Source organism: Euprymna scolopes, chromosome 46, assembly GCF_053919585.1.
Source record: "Euprymna scolopes isolate OS-2025 chromosome 46, ASM5391958v1, whole genome shotgun sequence".
NCBI lineage: Eukaryota > Metazoa > Mollusca > Cephalopoda > Sepiida > Sepiolidae > Euprymna > Euprymna scolopes.
The window spans coordinates 46,314,552-46,327,510 of record NC_136527.1 but is presented as its reverse complement, the minus strand read 5'-3'; positions in this window follow the sequence as shown (position 1 = coordinate 46,327,510).

Sequence of the window (12,959 nt, the reverse complement as noted above, 5' to 3'; positions counted from 1 at the left end):
GCATTGGAAGCACTTGGATTGATTACATCCAAAAAAGGAAAGGCTGCAGCCTGTTGTTGCCAACGGCATGTTCGCATTCTTTTATGATCAGAATGGAGATGAGAAATTTTCTGGCAAAGTTTACCAAAATTACAGAATCTTATTAAGAAATTAAATAAAGTTATCAAAAGGCGGGGTCTAATCAGCAAATATCCTCCTGCAAAATAGCACTTCGATCCACAGATTTCTGAATGTCATATAAAAACTACAGAGATGCAAGAAATGTGTAACTCTGATGGTCTTATCTAGATAACCCCATGATAACTGCTAATTTTCGTGTTTCTACTCATATTAGAAATTAGATTGTAGTATTACCATTTACTGTTGCAGCATCAAGATTCAGCAATTATGAACTGATTAGTCATATACAACGTCGACCAAGATAATAAGTTCGTAGCAGTTATATTTCGTTGGATAGTTTTATATTTATGTGAACGAATCTTTCGACTTAGAATAATTAATCTATTATTATTTGAAGATAATAAGTTCGTAGCAGTTATATTTCGTAGGATAGTTTTATATTTATGTGAACGAATCTTTCGACTTAGAATAATTAATCTATTATTATTTGAAGATAATAAGTTCGTAGCAGTTATATTTCGTAGGATAGTTTTATATTTATGTGAACGAATCTTTCGACTTAGAATAATTAATCTATTATTATTTGAAGATAATAAGTTCGTTGCAGTTATATTTCGTAGGATAGTTTTATATTTATGTGAACGAATCTTTCGACTTAGAATAATTAATCTATTATTATTTGAAGATAATAAGTTCGTAGCAGTTATATTTCGTAGGATAGTTTTATATTTATGTGAACGAATCTTTCGACTTAGAATAATTAATCTATTATTATTTGAAGATAATAAGTTCGTAGCAGTTATATTTCGTAGGATAGTTTTATATCTATGTGAACGAATCTTTCGACTTAGAATAATTAATCTATTATTATTTGAAGATAATAAGTTCGTAGCAGTTATATTTCGTAGGATAGTTTTATATTTATGTGAACGAATCTTTCGACTTAGAATAATTAATCTATTATTATTTGAAGATAATAAGTTCGTAGCAGTTATATTTCGTAGGATAGTTTTATATTTATGTGAACGAATCTTTCGACTTAGAATAATTAATCTATTATTATTTGAAGATAATAAGTTCGTAGCAGTTATATTTCGTAGGATAGTTTTATATTTATGTGAACGAATCTTTCGACTTAGAATAATTAATCTATTATTATTTGAAGATAATAAGTTCGTAGCAGTTATATTTCGTAGGATAGTTTTATATTTATGTGAACGAATCTTTCGACTTAGAATAATTAATCTATTATTATTTGAAGATAATAAGTTCGTAGCAGTTATATTTCGTAGGATAGTTTTATATTTATGTGAACGAATCTTTCGACTTAGAATAATTAATCTATTATTATTTGAAGATAATAAGTTCGTAGCAGTTATATTTCGTAGGATAGTTTTATATTTATGTGAACGAATCTTTCGACTTAGAATAATTAATCTATTATTATTTGAAGATAATAAGTTCGTAGCAGTTATATTTCGTAGGATAGTTTTATATTTATGTGAACGAATCTTTCGACTTAGAATAATTAATCTATTATTATTTGAAGATAATAAGTTCGTAGCAGTTATATTTCGTAGGATAGTTTTATATTTATGTGAACGAATCTTTCGACTTAGAATAATTAATCTATTATTATTTGAAGATAATAAGTTCGTAGCAGTTATATTTCGTAGGATAGTTTTATATTTATGTGAACGAATCTTTCGACTTAGAATAATTAATCTATTATTATTTGAAGATAATAAGTTCGTAGCAGTTATATTTCGTAGGATAGTTTTATATTTATGTGAACGAATCTTTCGACTTAGAATAATTAATCTATTATTATTTGAAGATAATAAGTTCGTAGCAGTTATATTTCGTAGGATAGTTTTATATTTATGTGAACGAATCTTTCGACTTAGAATAATTAATCTATTATTATTTGAAGATAATAAGTTCGTAGCAGTTATATTTCGTAGGATAGTTTTATATTTATGTGAACGAATCTTTCGACTTAGAATAATTAATCTATTATTATTTGAAGATAATAAGTTCGTAGCAGTTATATTTCGTAGGATAGTTTTATATTTATGTGAACGAATCTTTCGACTTAGAATAATTAATCTATTATTATTTGAAGATAATAAGTTCGTAGCAGTTATATTTCGTAGGATAGTTTTATATTTATGTGAACGAATCTTTCGACTTAGAATAATTAATCTATTATTATTTGAAGATAATAAGTTCGTAGCAGTTATATTTCGTAGGATAGTTTTATATTTATGTGAACGAATCTTTCGACTTAGAATAATTAATCTATTATTATTTGAAGATAATAAGTTCGTAGCAGTTATATTTCGTAGGATAGTTTTATATTTATGTGAACGAATCTTTCGACTTAGAATAATTAATCTATTATTATTTGAAGATAATAAGTTCGTAGCAGTTATATTTCGTAGGATAGTTTTATATTTATGTGAACGAATCTTTCGACTTAGAATAATTAATCTATTATTATTTGAAGATAATAAGTTCGTAGCAGTTATATTTCGTAGGATAGTTTTATATTTATGTGAACGAATCTTTCGACTTAGAATAATTAATCTATTATTATTTGAAGATAATAAGTTCGTAGCAGTTATATTTCGTAGGATAGTTTTATATTTATGTGAACGAATCTTTCGACTTAGAATAATTAATCTATTATTATTTGAAGATAATAAGTTCGTAGCAGTTATATTTCGTAGGATAGTTTTATATTTATGTGAACGAATCTTTCGACTTAGAATAATTAATCTATTATTATTTGAAGATAATAAGTTCGTAGCAGTTATATTTCGTAGGATAGTTTTATATTTATGTGAACGAATCTTTCGACTTAGAATAATTAATCTATTATTATTTGAAGATAATAAGTTCGTAGCAGTTATATTTCGTAGGATAGTTTTATATTTATGTGAACGAATCTTTCGACTTAGAATAATTAATCTATTATTATTTGAAGATAATAAGTTCGTAGCAGTTATATTTCGTAGGATAGTTTTATATTTATGTGAACGAATCTTTCGACTTAGAATAATTAATCTATTATTATTTGAAGATAATAAGTTCGTAGCAGTTATATTTCGTAGGATAGTTTTATATTTATGTGAACGAATCTTTCGACTTAGAATAATTAATCTATTATTATTTGAAGATAATAAGTTCGTAGCAGTTATATTTCGTAGGATAGTTTTATATTTATGTGAACGAATCTTTCGACTTAGAATAATTAATCTATTATTATTTGAAGATAATAAGTTCGTAGCAGTTATATTTCGTAGGATAGTTTTATATTTATGTGAACGAATCTTTCGACTTAGAATAATTAATCTATTATTATTTGAAGATAATAAGTTCGTAGCAGTTATATTTCGTAGGATAGTTTTATATTTATGTGAACGAATCTTTCGACTTAGAATAATTAATCTATTATTATTTGAAGATAATAAGTTCGTTGCAGTTATATTTCGTAGGATAGTTTTATATTTATGTGAACGAATCTTTCGACTTAGAATAATTAATCTATTATTATTTGAAGATAATAAGTTCGTAGCAGTTATATTTCGTAGGATAGTTTTATATTTATGTGAACGAATCTTTCGACTTAGAATAATTAATCTATTATTATTTGAAGATAATAAGTTCGTAGCAGTTATATTTCGTAGGATAGTTTTATATTTATGTGAACGAATCTTTCGACTTAGAATAATTAATCTATTATTATTTGAAGATAATAAGTTCGTAGCAGTTATATTTCGTAGGATAGTTTTATATTTATGTGAACGAATCTTTCGACTTAGAATAATTAATCTATTATTATTTGAAGATAATAAGTTCGTAGCAGTTATATTTCGTAGGATAGTTTTATATTTATGTGAACGAATCTTTCGACTTAGAATAATTAATCTATTATTATTTGAAGATAATAAGTTGTGTAGCAGTTATATTTCGTAGGATAGTTTTATATTTATGTGAACGAATCTTTCGACTTAGAATAATTAATCTATTATTATTTGAAGATAATAAGTTCGTAGCAGTTATATTTCGTAGGATAGTTTTATATTTATGTGAACGAATCTTTCGACTTAGAATAATTAATCTATTATTATTTGAAGATAATAAGTTCGTAGCAGTTATATTTCGTAGGATAGTTTTATATTTATGTGAACGAATCTTTCGACTTAGAATAATTAATCTATTATTATTTGAAGATAATAAGTTCGTTGCAGTTATATTTCGTAGGATAGTTTTATATTTATGTGAACGAATCTTTCGACTTAGAATAATTCATCTATTATTATTTGAAGATAATAAGTTCGTAGCAGTTATATTTCGTAGGATAGTTTTATATTTATGTGAACGAATCTTTCGACTTAGAATAATTAATCTATTATTATTTGAAGATAATAAGTTCGTAGCAGTTATATTTCGTAGGATAGTTTTATATTTATGTGAACGAATCTTTCGACTTAGAATAATTAATCTATTATTATTTGAAGATAATAAGTTCGTAGCAGTTATATTTCGTAGGATAGTTTTATATTTATGTGAACGAATCTTTCGACTTAGAATAATTAATCTATTATTATTTGAAGATAATAAGTTCGTAGCAGTTATATTTCGTAGGATAGTTTTATATTTATGTGAACGAATCTTTCGACTTAGAATAATTAATCTATTATTATGTGAAGATAATAAGTTCGTAGCAGTTATATTTCGTAGGATAGTTTTATATTTATGTGAACGAATCTTTCGACTTAGAATTATTAATCTATTATTATTTGAAGATAATAAGTTCGTAGCAGTTATATTTCGTAGGATAGTTTTATATTTATGTGAACGAATCTTTCGACTTAGAATAATTAATCTATTATTATTTGAAGATAATAAGTTCGTAGCAGTTATATTTCGTAGGATAGTTTTATATTTATGTGAACGAATCTTTCGACTTAGAATAATTAATCTATTATTATTTGAAGATAATAAGTTCGTAGCAGTTATATTTCGTAGGATAGTTTTATATTTATGTGAACGAATCTTTCGACTTAGAATAATTAATCTATTATTATTTGAAGATAATAAGTTCGTAGCAGTTATATTTCGTAGGATAGTTTTATATTTATGTGAACGAATCTTTCGACTTAGAATAATTAATCTATTATTATTTGAAGATAATAAGTTCGTAGCAGTTATATTTCGTAGGATAGTTTTATATTTATGTGAACGAATGAGGGGGCAGGTCAGTACTTTTTGACGGACCGTCTTTTTAAAAATCTACCAAAAATCAGGTAATTATCCGATCAATACGAAATTTTCAGCGATTATTAGGAGAAGAATGAACTTTATAACAGTGTACTTATTTTTCATAAACGATATTTATATATATATATTTTTTTGCTTACAACCCCCCCTTGTTTTGAAGTGGGAACAAATATGCTTAAAATAATCATCTGAAACTGAACAAAACATATTGTGTTGTTGTAAGGGACATAATTATAGATTAAAAAAAAAAAAAAAAAAATTGTTTGCATACCTTATTTTGACGTCTGAATATCAGAACTTCGATTGTGTTTAATTATCCCGCTTTTGAGTTTTGAAGTGTGAAATTCGGTGAATATGTTAAGTAAAATAATTAATTTAAGTTAAGCAAAACAAAAAAAAAATTTTTTTTATATTTATACGAAAAAAGCCATTTTAAAATTTTTGATAAATAAATTAACAATTTTTTTTTAGCGAGCCGAATAATGCATGACCATTATTAAACAGAGGATGCTTTGAATAATCGATACAAAAAAAAAAAATCGATAAATATTGTGCCCTTTGTGTTAAAAATAGCATCATTTTTTTCGATCTCGTTTGAAAACGTTTGCCGCCTTTCGACTACGGTGGACCAAACGCGCTGAAATAATTTTTTTTTATTCTGCTTTAAATTGCCCCTCCCCCCATTTTTGGGAGCCTGGCCCCCACACACATACACATTAAAAACCAAACTCATACAAATGGTCACCCATCTGGTACTGGCCAGCCTCAGCTTAATAATACATTGAAATTTTCGTCACTGAAAAATAAGTTTTTTTGGCCTGTTTAGTCTTCCATAGTTTTCGTCTCATCGAAAGAAAACGTAAACAGAGTCGATCTGAACTCTTCGGCGACGCGAAATATCTGGTTACATATATGAATAAGTGGAATTATTTGAAATTCAGGTACTTATATTATAATATTTTTGCATATTCTCTTAGAAAATCATCCTAAATCTTAGTTAGACAATAAATGAATAAATAAATTATTTCAAAAACCCTTTTTTTTTAATATTTAAGTACGTTTTTTGTGCAAGACAAAAAATAACAATTGTTAACTTTTTGGGAAAATTTAACATTTAAAATTGAATTAAAAATAGTAGAAAAAGTTTTACATTATTCTGTTTTCTATATGATAAAATTCAGGGTTTTATCTTTCTGGAAAAAAAAAGTTACTCAGAAATAATGGATTTTAATAAATGTAATTTAGTTTTAAAAAACAACAACAAATAATTAATCTATTATTATTTGAAGATAATAAGTTCGTAGCAGTTATATTTCGTAGGATAGTTTTATATTTATGTGAACGAATCTTTCGACTTAGAATAATTAATCTATTATTATTTGAAGATAATAAGTTCGTAGCAGTTATATTTCGTAGGATAGTTTTATATTTATGTGAACGAATCTTTCGACTTAGAATAATTAATCTATTATTATTTGAGGATAATTATCTGATGAAAATATTTTGTATGGGATTTACTTCACCATCAATATGAAATTTAGTGTTGAATCATTTCTTTAATTCTTTTGTTAGAAAACGTGAAAAAAAGTTAACAAAATGTTAGAATTTACATTTTCATTAATTTAACTTTTAAATAATAGTTTTTATTTTTTCCATGTATACACGTAATTTGGCATTAAAAATGTGTTTCTTCTTTCAAGATTTAGATTGGAAACTATTTTCCATCCTCAAACACATGAGATACTTCTTTGCCATATCATGTGACACATTTCTCGTATGTTTATCTAGGGAAACTTTTAATCATGCCACCTGTAGCACGGTATATTTCTGTTTGCCGACAGGTTATCCTGAGATGTACCACTCTAACCCTCGTCAAAATTCATACGAATTAACAAAGTTGTTACAGGCGTACTTTCACATGTTTCATTAACCTGCCGTGTGAAAGATCATAAGATGAAGAGCTTCATTCAAGTTTTTTTCACTGTTACAAGCAGTTTTCTTGGCTCAACCCGTCGAGCGCTACATGCTAACAAATGAAGTTTCGGCCTTCAATCTATGTATGCTATGAGACACGTGAGACCTTGACGTGAGGAAACATGTGTCCGTGTAGATCTAACAGAATAAAGACATTTAATCGAAATGGAAAGACAAATTCCATTAAAATATAACTACTACAAATGAGTTGCTATTTTTAATCCTAGTTAAGTTTTTACTTAGAAATGTTTCTTCTCTTAATATAATTGATTTTAATTTTCTAATTATTATTTTTATAATCGTATTCAATTAATATTTTGTCACATCCGATCAATTAATTCATTTTACAATAAAAAATTAAAGGTCGTATTTTTTAAACCTTTTTAAAAATTATATCATTTTGTTTTTACGTCACATCCAATCAATTTATTCGTTTTACAATAAAAGATAAAACTTCAAGTTATTTTTAATTTTTAATTGATTTTTTATTTATATTACATCCAATCAATTTATTTGTTTTACAATAAAAAAATTAAACCTGCAATAAATAAATAAATTTTTTGTTTGATTGTTTTTCATTTTCTCCACATCCAATCAATTTATTCATTTTACAATAAAAACTGTTTGATTTTTTAATTTACATACAATCAATTCGTTTTATAATTAAAAGAATATAACGTCAAGTTTTTTAAAGCTTTGTTTTATTTTTTCATTTACGTCACATCCAATCAGTTTATTCGTTTTACAATAAAAAAAACTAAACGTCAAGTTTTTTAAGATTTGATTTTTTATTTTGTTCACATCCAATCAATTTATTCGTTTTACAATAAAAAACTGATTTTTTTTCATGTACATCACATCCAATCAATTTATTCATAATATTATGTGTTAAATTTTATTGAGATGTATTGAATTTTAAGAAACTAAAAAAAAACACGTTAAAACGTGAACTCTGCATAAAGGGTTAGGTTATTTTAAAGATTTACACGAGAAAAAAAAAACTTTGTTTTAAAAGTAAATTATTAACATAATCAAAGTATTATTTTCTATCGTTTTGCATAAGAAAGTAATACCATTTTTTCAAACAAGAATACCAACACACACACACACATAACAAGAATACAAAACACACATGTAACAAGAATACCAACACACACACATATAACAAGAATACCAACACACACATATAACAAGAATACCAACACACACACATATAACAAGAATACCAACACACACATATTACAAGCATACCAACACACATATAACAAGAATAACAACACACACACATATAACAAGAATACCGATACACATATAACAAGAATACCAATACACATATAAAAAGAATACCAACACACACATATATAGTAGCGCCTAAAAATAAATAATAATTGTTATAATTCTTTTTCTATCCCTTGCAAATGATTCAAATTTTAGTGTGGTATTATGGATGATAACGACTACCAGTTGTCAGAATTTCAGCTTTTCTCTGTTGCTATTTTCCAACAAATTTTAGGTTATTATACTTTGTCCCTTAGTTGTGGACGCTACTGTATAACCAAATATGGTTTAAACTTTTTCAAAGTTTTTAGTCTTTCCTTTGTTTTTAAATTATTAACATAATCAAAGTATCATATTCGTTTCTATCGTAACACAGATTTTAACACAGCATTTGTGTAACAAAAAAGAGAAAGAAGGACAAAATGGTTGTTCACATGTTTGTCTAAAGATGATTTCATAAAAACTGTTAAGACGTGAGCTCGGCATAAAAGTTGTATCTTTCATTTTAAAGATTTTGGACGTTTTGACAACAGAATGTCGAGTTGTGAAGTTAATAGTTTTGACAACAGAAGTTTTGGAGTTGGAACTTTGGACAACAGAATGTCGAGTTGTGAAGTTAATAGTTTTAACAACAGAATGTCGAGTGGTGGAGTTAATAGTTCTTACAACAGAAGTTTTGGAGTTGGAACTTTGGACAACAGAATGTCGAGTTGTGAAGTTAATAGTTTGGACAACAGAACGTCGAGTTCTGGAGTTAATAGTTCTTACAACAGAAGTTTTGGAGTTGGAACTTTGGACAACAGAATGTCGAGTTGTGAAGTTAATAGTTTTGACAACAGAATATAGACTTGTGAAGTTAATAGTTTTGAAAACAGAATGTCGAGTTGTGGAGTTAATAGGGTCGACAACAGGTTTGAAAACAAAGTGTAAAGTTTAGGAGTTGTAAGATTTGATAACAAATATTAGATTATTACATTTTGTCCCTTAGTTTTGGACGCTACTCTATAACAAATTATGGTTTTAAACTTTTTCAAAGTTTTTAGTTTTCCTTTGTTTTTAAAAGTAAATTAATAACATAATCAAAGTATCATATTCGTTTCTATCGTAACACAGATTTTAACACAGTATTTGCTGTGGATGGAACATACTACCAGATGCAAGACATTAACAAAATCTCAACGAGTACAATTGTGTCTTTACATGTTTACCACAAGCTGATTTTATAAAAACAAAAGAGCTACAGTAAAAAGAAAACTGTTAAGATGTGACCTGTGCATAAAACTTGTATGTGGTTGCTCACATTTTTGTCTAAAGCTGATTGATAAAAACTGTTAAGACGCGACCTCGGCATAAAAGTTGTATGTTCTTTCATTTTAAAGATTTACATGAGAATAAAAAAAAATTGTTTATTAAAAGAAAATTATTAACAAAATCAAAGGATCATATTATTTTCTCTCGCCAGAAACAAAAATATGGCTTTTTTAGTTTTTCTTATTTTACTTTGTAGGAAAAATCAAAACATACTTAACTAGCATGTGTGCATGCTTCAAAGGGTCAGTTGTGTAACAAAAAATAGAAAGAAGGACAAAATGGTTGTTCACATGTTTGTTTAAAGCTGATTTTATAAGAACTGTTAAGACGTGACCTCGGCATAAAAGTTTTATGTTCTTATTAATTAATAACATAAAAGTAAATTAATAACAATCAAAGTAAATTAATAACATAATCGAAGTTTCTATCATAACACAGACGCAAGACAAAGTTTCTATCATATTACCAGATGCAAGACAAAATTTCAACCAGTACAATTGTGTCTTTACATGTTTACCTAAAGCTGATTTTATAAAAACAAAAGAGCTGCAGTAAAAAGAAAACTGTTAAGATGTGACGTGTGCATAAAACTTGTATGTGGTTGCTCACATGTTTGTCTAAAGCTGATTGATAAAAAACTGTTAAGACGCGACCTCGGCATAAAAGTTGTATGTTCTTTCATTTTAAAGATTTACATGAGAATAAAGAAATTGTTTATTTAAAGAAAATTATTAACAAAATCAAAGGATCATATTATTTTCTCTCGCCAGAGAAGAGCCACATACATTACAAAAACTATGGCTTTTTAGTTTTTATTATTTTACTCTGTAGGAAAAATCAAAACATACTTAACTAGCATGTGTGCATGCTTCAAAGGATCGGTTGTGTAACAACAAATAGAAAGAAAGCCTAAAATAGTTACACCCAATTGGTTTTATGGGGAACGGTCATGACAGCAATGCAGAATGTTGCCATTTCTATGCTAAAGAAACAGGTAAATTTAAAAAGACGCGTACAGAATAGGGGACGAGTTCAAAGAAAATATGAATGTCGAGTTGTGGAGTTAAGTTTTGAAAACAAAATGTTGAGTTGTGGAGTTAATAGGTTCGACAACAGTGTCTTGTGGATTTCGACGTTTTGCAAACAAAGTGTAAAGTTTAAGGGTTGTAAGTTTTGATAACAAAATGTTGAATTTTGAAATTGGAAGTTTTAAAAATGACGAATTAATCTGATAAGTCGACGTTCTCATAAATCAAAGGGCTCCTTACCTGGGGTAACACTTAAACTCTATATGAGATACATACATATTTGTATGTACTAATAAAGTTCTCTTGTATTCAGTATATTTTTGCATATGACACAAAAAATGTTCATTCTATGCCAATCTCTCTTGCACATGGTTCACCAGGTATATTTGCGATATAGGTTTTTAAATTCTTTTGTCTGATTTAAGTTCCTCCTATAATTACTGAAATACAGATTTTCTAAATATTAGTTTCTTTTTCTATGTCGTGCATAAAACATAGGAAGTCGCGATTTCTGAAAAATACTGTAGTGAATAAAGGCGACATTAAGTTCTAACGTTGATTCTTTCTCCTTCTTGTCTCATTTTATTATGTCAGCTTTAATAGCTCCGTTTTCTAGGAATCGTAGAGTCATAGTCGATGGTGTATATGTAGAATTATTGTTCCCAGGACTTGCTGCAGCATTCAATATTCAACATTTTACAAATGATGTGGATATATTTACACAATCCATCGTATTTCATTGTGTAGTAGCCATCCTCTAGCAAATGTCAAATGGCTCAAACTAACTTCTCTGTTGCACAAACTAAACTTGTCATGCTGAGATCATTCATCTTATTAGAAGCATTGGGAACAAATCTTTGATCGTGAGCAGTCATTATAATTATGTCCTGATAATAGTGGCACTATCCTGTTTTGAGCCAGTCTAGAATGCCTCCTTATTTATAAACTCCTGGGTGAATAAATCCAGAAAATATTTGTCATGCAACTGTTTGGCTCATTTGTCCAATTTTCTGTAATGAAAGTTCTGGACTATTTGTAAAGACTCATGTTGGTGATTTCTGTTGCAGATTTGTTTTCTGATTCTGTCATATTTGTAAGATGGTCTTGTGCAAAATAGTTGGCTGACTATGTGATAGAGGTTGTCCTTCTTTCTCTTGCTTCATGATGTATACAATTTGGAGTTATGGATTTTGCAAAATCATCAGATATTGTTTCCCATATATGCTAGCATATGAAACAATAAATCTGACTTCTGTCCAAAGGAACCATGTACTTCACAATAATGTGGTTTGTCTCTTTTGTTTTGATTTTCTTACCACTTTGTTTTCCTGGGAATGGGGCATTCTACCGGATGCAAAACATTCTCCCATTAGTCTAGTTACTCCAACTGAGAGATCTTTTTAAGATTCTTACTATCCCTTTAAGTGCTATTGTTTGTATTTCTTTTGCACTTCGTTCAAAAGGTATACTTGCCAGATAGTTTTAAAAATTATTTTCCATAAGACTGGTATAATTGATACCTTCCAAAGATTCCAGTTTCTTTTCATGCTATACATAAGTCCTTGGTATTTTGTTATTTTCTCCCTCTCTGCTCTGTTAAAGCCAGCATAATGCTTACTTAACTAGGGTTGAAACTTTCTCCTTTTTGTCCCATATCATTATGTATGGTTTCCGTATGACTTCAGAGGACTTAACAAACTTTACTTCTGTGCAAAACAAGAACTAGGTATTTCACATGAATGTTGCTTGTCTCTCATGTGTTTTCATATGACGCAACAAATTTGACTTGCGTGCAAAAGAAGAACCACATACATCACAGGAATGTGGTTTTTCTCCCGTATGTGTTCGCATATGAGTCAATAAATTTGACTTCCATGCAAAAGAAGCACCACATACATCACAAGAATGAGGTTTTTCTCCTGTATGTGTTTTCATATGACTCAACAAAGTTGACTTCAA